Source organism: Halichoeres trimaculatus, unplaced genomic scaffold, assembly GCF_033239565.1.
Source record: "Halichoeres trimaculatus isolate MK-OKI-2021-1 unplaced genomic scaffold, fHalTri1.1 fHalTri1_scaffold_21, whole genome shotgun sequence".
In the NCBI taxonomy this organism is placed as follows: domain Eukaryota; kingdom Metazoa; phylum Chordata; class Actinopteri; order Labriformes; family Labridae; genus Halichoeres; species Halichoeres trimaculatus.
Window position 1 is genome coordinate 23,678,309 of NW_027437199.1, and position 6,000 is coordinate 23,684,308.

Consider the following 6,000-nt stretch of genomic DNA (forward strand, 5'->3'; position numbering starts at 1 on the left):
AGCAGAGTTTTCCTTCACTTGCACTGACTGAAGGGCTTTGCAATTGCGTTGTACCTGTTGCAATGACAAATATGGTTCTATTCTATTCTATTCTATTCTATTCTATTCTATTCTATTCTTTATCCTAACTTTCTTGAATGGTGTTGGTAGCCTCAAATTTAAAACGGGGGTACATTTTTCACTATACAATTTATTTCTCAGTTTAACATTTAAAACAGTTTTAAACCCTTCATAAAGAATGTTTTTCAGGTGGAAGCCATCATCTGTTTTCTTAACTTTTATTTTAACAGCCTCTTTATGGTGAAAATGGGTTGCAGAACATTAAACATCAAAGAAAAGTATAGGGAAACCAAGACTCTGATCATGATCTACATACAAGACAAGTCCATTGAGCTGGTAGCTGTGAAAGTCCTGAACCTGTTGGGATCTATTAGAGGCCAGTCTTCAGATAACCATTTGCCCTCACTCATTTGTCTTAATAGATCTACAAACGAAAGATATGAGGAGCAATATAGTAGCAATAGATTCATGGAAAAACCAGCGCTGAGGAATGCAACCATCCCATTTATTTTGAAGGAAAGCTACTTTTAGGGCTACAAAGAGTGGTCCAGCTGAACTTGGATGTCGTTCATCAAATAAACCGACAATTCCCTCTAAAAAAAATGGAGCTTAGTGTTAAGAAACTCAAATTAAAGTTGATAAAATGCAACCAATACTTACCACCCGTAGAATTTAAGAAGCTGAGGTCAATGCCACATCTCTGTGTGTTTCACCAGATGGTAACAATAACCCTAAGTTTAGTCAAGCCTCTTGGTTACTAATCACCGATCTTCCCGGGGGTGTCATACCATTCTCAGTCTCATTCCAACACCTCACAATGTCTTTCCCGGAGGTCTTTCTGTCTCTGTGGAGGCTGTGACTAGCTGTCTTGGTGGCCTTGAAATCCCCCCACCGCCCCACCCGGAGGGATTATGATATTTTTGATTCAGAAGTGGCATGTGTTTTTGTTCTCAGTGTCAATTATCAAGACAGTCCATTGGCTTGATCTCTGCTTTGGTCATAATGGTCGAGTAGAAAGAGGTCAAGGGTGAGCTGGAGGGTTGGTGATGTGTGTGGATCTGTGTGTTGTTGGGTGAGAAGCAGAGAAATCGAATATGAAGCATTCAGAGGGCCGCCCGGTCTAATCCTATTAGTGTCTCAGATCACCCTGCCACATCAGAGGGGGTCAGGGAAGCAACGTCTGTGGTACATATGTCAACAAAGGGACAAACTTCTCCAAGAATCATGATGATTTCATGGATTGTGGTTCTTTATGAATAATGACTCAACTCCATTAGTATCGCAAAAGAATGAATACAACAAGAAAAATGGTTAGCCTGTGTTTATTTTTGAGACATTAAGGTTGTCAAAGCTTCATGGACCTGCCTCCGTTTGAGTCGGAGTCCGTTTGTCCGAAACTTTCGCACGTTAAAAATTAATATGATCCCATGTTTGTCAATCATGTTTGCACGCTGGCTCAGAAACTTCCGTCCATCGTTATTTTTTACAGAACAGGTTCCATTTTTTTGAGTTTTTTCGCGTCCGCCCGGCTTTTTTCTTGGGTCGTTACCCTGTAGGGTACTTGCAACATCACATTTTCACATTTTCTAACATATTTTCTCGACACATTTGTGGCAATGTTTAGATGATGAATAAAGACTTTTGTATATGTGTGTCTGTATGTCTGACAGCAGCTGCTCAGGATCAATTGCTTTATCACTGCTTGGTGATTCCATTTTTCTTGTACTGCGAACTTTTGCAATTAAAACAAATCAACACATTGGATTCAGTGTGCAAGCCCGGGAAAAAAAAAACAGTGTAAAAAGACCTTTGGACTTCTCCTTCATCTTTTCTGGAGAAAATAATTAAAGAAAGTCTTCAGAAGATGTTGGTAGGTGAGTATAATAAATATATCCTTCAAGCTGAAGGCACATCAAGTTGTCAGCATTAGCCATTTAACTGAACTTTGGTATGTAACCTATAGATGTGCGTTAGCACAACTAAACTTAACTACATTAGCCCACAATGACAATGCTGTCCTTAAAGGGGTAACAATCTCGGGTCACACAGAAAGCTCCAATTTTAGCCAGAGGCATCATCTGATTAGCTAATCACATTTCAGGTCCAGAGTGTAAAGTTAACCTTTGAGTGGGTGTGCAAGAAGGTTCCCAAAACAGGTTTAGTGCAGTTTCTGCCAAATAGGACTTAAGACTCCGTTAGATGACAGTTATTTTGGTGAGTTACTCCTCACTCTGTACACACTGCCTCATAATGTCTCCTGATGAATGAACGGTTCATGACATGTTCAGTCAACTTTGCAAAACTAAAGGTGCATCTGAGTGAACCTTATTGAGTAATCTTATTCAAAGAATGGGTTTTAACTTTAACTCAATTCGTGCCTGTTTTTAAGGTAGTTTCATAAGGTTTAAAGGGACATTACGCTCATTTTTTCTTTGTTGTTGTGCTAATTTGAAGTTATTTCCAGAGTGAAAGGTTATTTTCACAACCCAGAATAAATAATACCACTGAGTAGGGCTAAAAGGTAAACTGTTATAGTATCTATATGTAGATAAAAGCTTTCAAAGTATTAATATAGCAAAATCCACTGTATGGATAATACCAAACGTGTGTTGTGAGGGGTCTGAAGACCTTGAGATGAAGGAACTGGGATCCTCACTCCTGGTGCTGCCTCTGCTCTTTCCTCCCTAAGCTCACTGGTGGACACCTGCATCATTATTTGACAGGTGTACCACCCCAGTCAAACTCCCCAGCTTGATTACCAGGCCGGCCTTCTGCCCCTCTTTGGTCAGGTGTCTGATCTAATGGCTGAGTTTGGGACTGGCTATGGGATCTTCCATAGTTGGACTGAGCCTTAATTGTGTGTACTTACTGGTGATGGCATGTGTGTTTTTCAGTGACATATTTAATGTTTCCAGCATGTTGCTCCATCTATCCAAATCATTACATGAGACTTCTGTCCATTGTTATCCCTCTGTTCATTCATCCATGAATTAGGTCCAGCAGGCAAACTGTGGTCCAGCAGCCCAGGCACTCAGCCAGTCCAGATGGGTGGTCCGGACCAGTCACTGCTGGTATTTAATGCTTTGGCTTGCTTCAGTGTCCCTGTTACCCTCCTCCTTTTTATGTGTTCCCTGCTTGTCTCACACATACCACATCCTCTCTTCCTTTGCACCAGCCTTGACCTGTGCTGCTGTATAACAGTCATTTGATGACTCTTTGGAAAGCAACGATGGGACAGGTCTGTATGTCTAATGGCTCTATGTGGTCTTGTAAGAATCAGGGAGGTTACACTGACAAAATGTTGTCTTTTCAAACAAACAGCTGTGTCTGTCACAGTATTCACAAGCTGGCAAGTCCAGTTCATGGAAATGTTTTGCATGAATTCATTCACCACCCAGCAACACACTAAAGCTATGTCTCTGTTTCCACCATGACTCAGTGGATCTGCCATAGATATTAGTCAAACAGACCTCCATTTGTAGTGTTACACACAATGTTGTATGCGACAGCAGTTTCAGAACACACCACAGTTGTATGTTGAACACAGGGCTGGTTATAAGCTGCACTGTTTGAGAATTGATACTGTACATTAATGAGATTGTTGACATAGCTGCTTTTAGCCTAAAGAGCCTACAGAAGGCTCCACAACATTCTGACTGACAAAGCTAACTGCTACACACTTAAAAACAGGAGTTTTATCCAGATTTCAATTAGCTAGTAGATCTGTGCTACTCTACTCAAACTTATTCGCATTAGAGGAAGGTCTTCCTCCTCCTTACCTTAGCCTGCATCCTCCAAACTCTATTATTCAGTTAGTGAAGAGGGCTTGTTCCTGAGGCCGTAATGGATCCACAAACACCCACATGCATTTACTTATGCACACAAACACACTGGAGTAACTTTAGCACATGAAAGACCTCCAGCAGGACTCAGAAGCATGCTGCAACAATGCTTTGAAGTCTACCAGTCATCCATTCAATGTGGGGATGTTTTCTGTTCATCATGCTCTAAAAGTCTAATTTATATCTCCCCTCCTCCCTCAAGAGACAACCGCTGCCGATCTGGGAGTCATTTGGTTCTATGCAAAACAGCCTATGTGCAGCCCAAGCATCCAAAATTCAAAATTTGCATCAAAGCAAAGTAAGGGTTTGATTTATTTAACCCCAAATGAGAGCTGCAATCTTCATGCAATCTAAAAAAAGAAGTGCACATACAGAATAAGGAATAGCCTTTGCATGCACATATTCTGCATACAATGACTGGGATACAGTAATTGCAGTTCAGACTTGGTCAGCACATTGTGTGGAATTTTTGTGAGCTGGACAATGGTCAGACAGATTCTAGAGACGTGACCCTTATAACATAGAGTTCATTCAAATAGTTCCTGCTGTAGCAGCAATAGGTTCACAGTGAAACTGTAAGGGGAACTGAAAGCAGCATTTAAAAAGAGTGAAATAAAAATGACCTTAAAAAGAAACATCATTTTACATGGTATTTTTATCTTACAGCCTATTTAAGCTAATCTGTAGTTTAAAGGCTTCGTATCTGAGCTGAATAGAAAACACTGTAGCTCTGATGGTGTTAACAGGCAGAAGCCGGCCTGCTGTGTTTACAACCTGCTCTGCTTTTGTATTTATGACGACCGATGCACTGAGCGAGGCCTGTAATTAGACGTTACAACATTTTCCTAACCTGACAGCTTAGTAATTATCAGCCTGTGGAAATATATGAGCTGTGAGAGGAGGTGTTGGGACAAGAAACAGATTTAAAGTGGTAGTGGGTCTAGTACATTGGGGGTGGTAGTTGTTGGCATTGTGATTTCAGCTCTTTGTCTGGATGTTATTTAATTAAAAGAGATTGAGCAGTAAAGACAATGAAGTGGTGTTAAGTAGAAAAACAAAGCTACAGGAGATTTACAGCACTTATTTAGAGGCCAGTATACAGAAAAAGGTGCTCTTTGTCATTGTGGAGCTTTTGTAAATTGGTTTTAAATGTTTTTAAGGTCCTCCTCAAAAAGAAAGGGTCCTCTTCTAGCACAGCTAGAGAGGGACAGTAGGAGCTGGAATTGAACCTTTTGACTGAGAGGTACTGACTACCACTGAGCTGCATGGAATTAATTCCACAACATCATCACACTTAAGATGTTTTTGGCTAAAATTTAGACTCTTTAAAATCAATGACAGCCTACACTGGAGGACTGGATACTTTTAGCACTCGATGTGTAGCTCTGCAATACTCCTCCGATACACATGAGGGCAGTGTGGTATGATACAGCGTCTTTTTCTGTTCTTGAAGTATTTACTGTCTGATTTTCCTCAGCGTTTTGAGTGTATTGTGTTCATTGAAGCTGATATGTCAACATGGGTGTGCATCTTTCCTATTTGGAAAAGAGCTACACAGACTTACGACACAGGTTGAGCTCAGTTTTGGAGCCACAAACTTTGTTTTCCACAAGCTGGGAAATCATTAATCAAAGTTTGGTGCAGTCGAGTCAAGTTATGCTGTAACTCAGGGTCAGTATGAGAGCTGAAACTGTTGCATTATATTTCATTGTTTTGAATTTATTTGTTTGTTTTTTGTTTGTTTTGTTTTGTTTTGTTTTGTTTTGTTTTGTTTTGTGGTAAGAACCACACTATATTATCTTTGCTTTATATTTCAATTAAGTGCAAACCTTGAAAACCAAAACCTGACATATTTCAAATAATTGACCGTCAAGCTTTTTTCTTCCTTTCCTGATGTCTCAGCCCGGCATGAAATTAAGTCAGCTGACTCAGCATCCTGCTCTTAAAACCCTGGAAGGGCTTTGGGTTTTTTCTTTTTCTTGGAAAAAACTCTATGGTAAACTAAAACTCCGGTCTTGCAAAAATAAAAGATTCACACAATGTCAACGTATGTCAGGGCGACCTACCATCCATGTTTTTGGGGGTTGGTACCAAACAG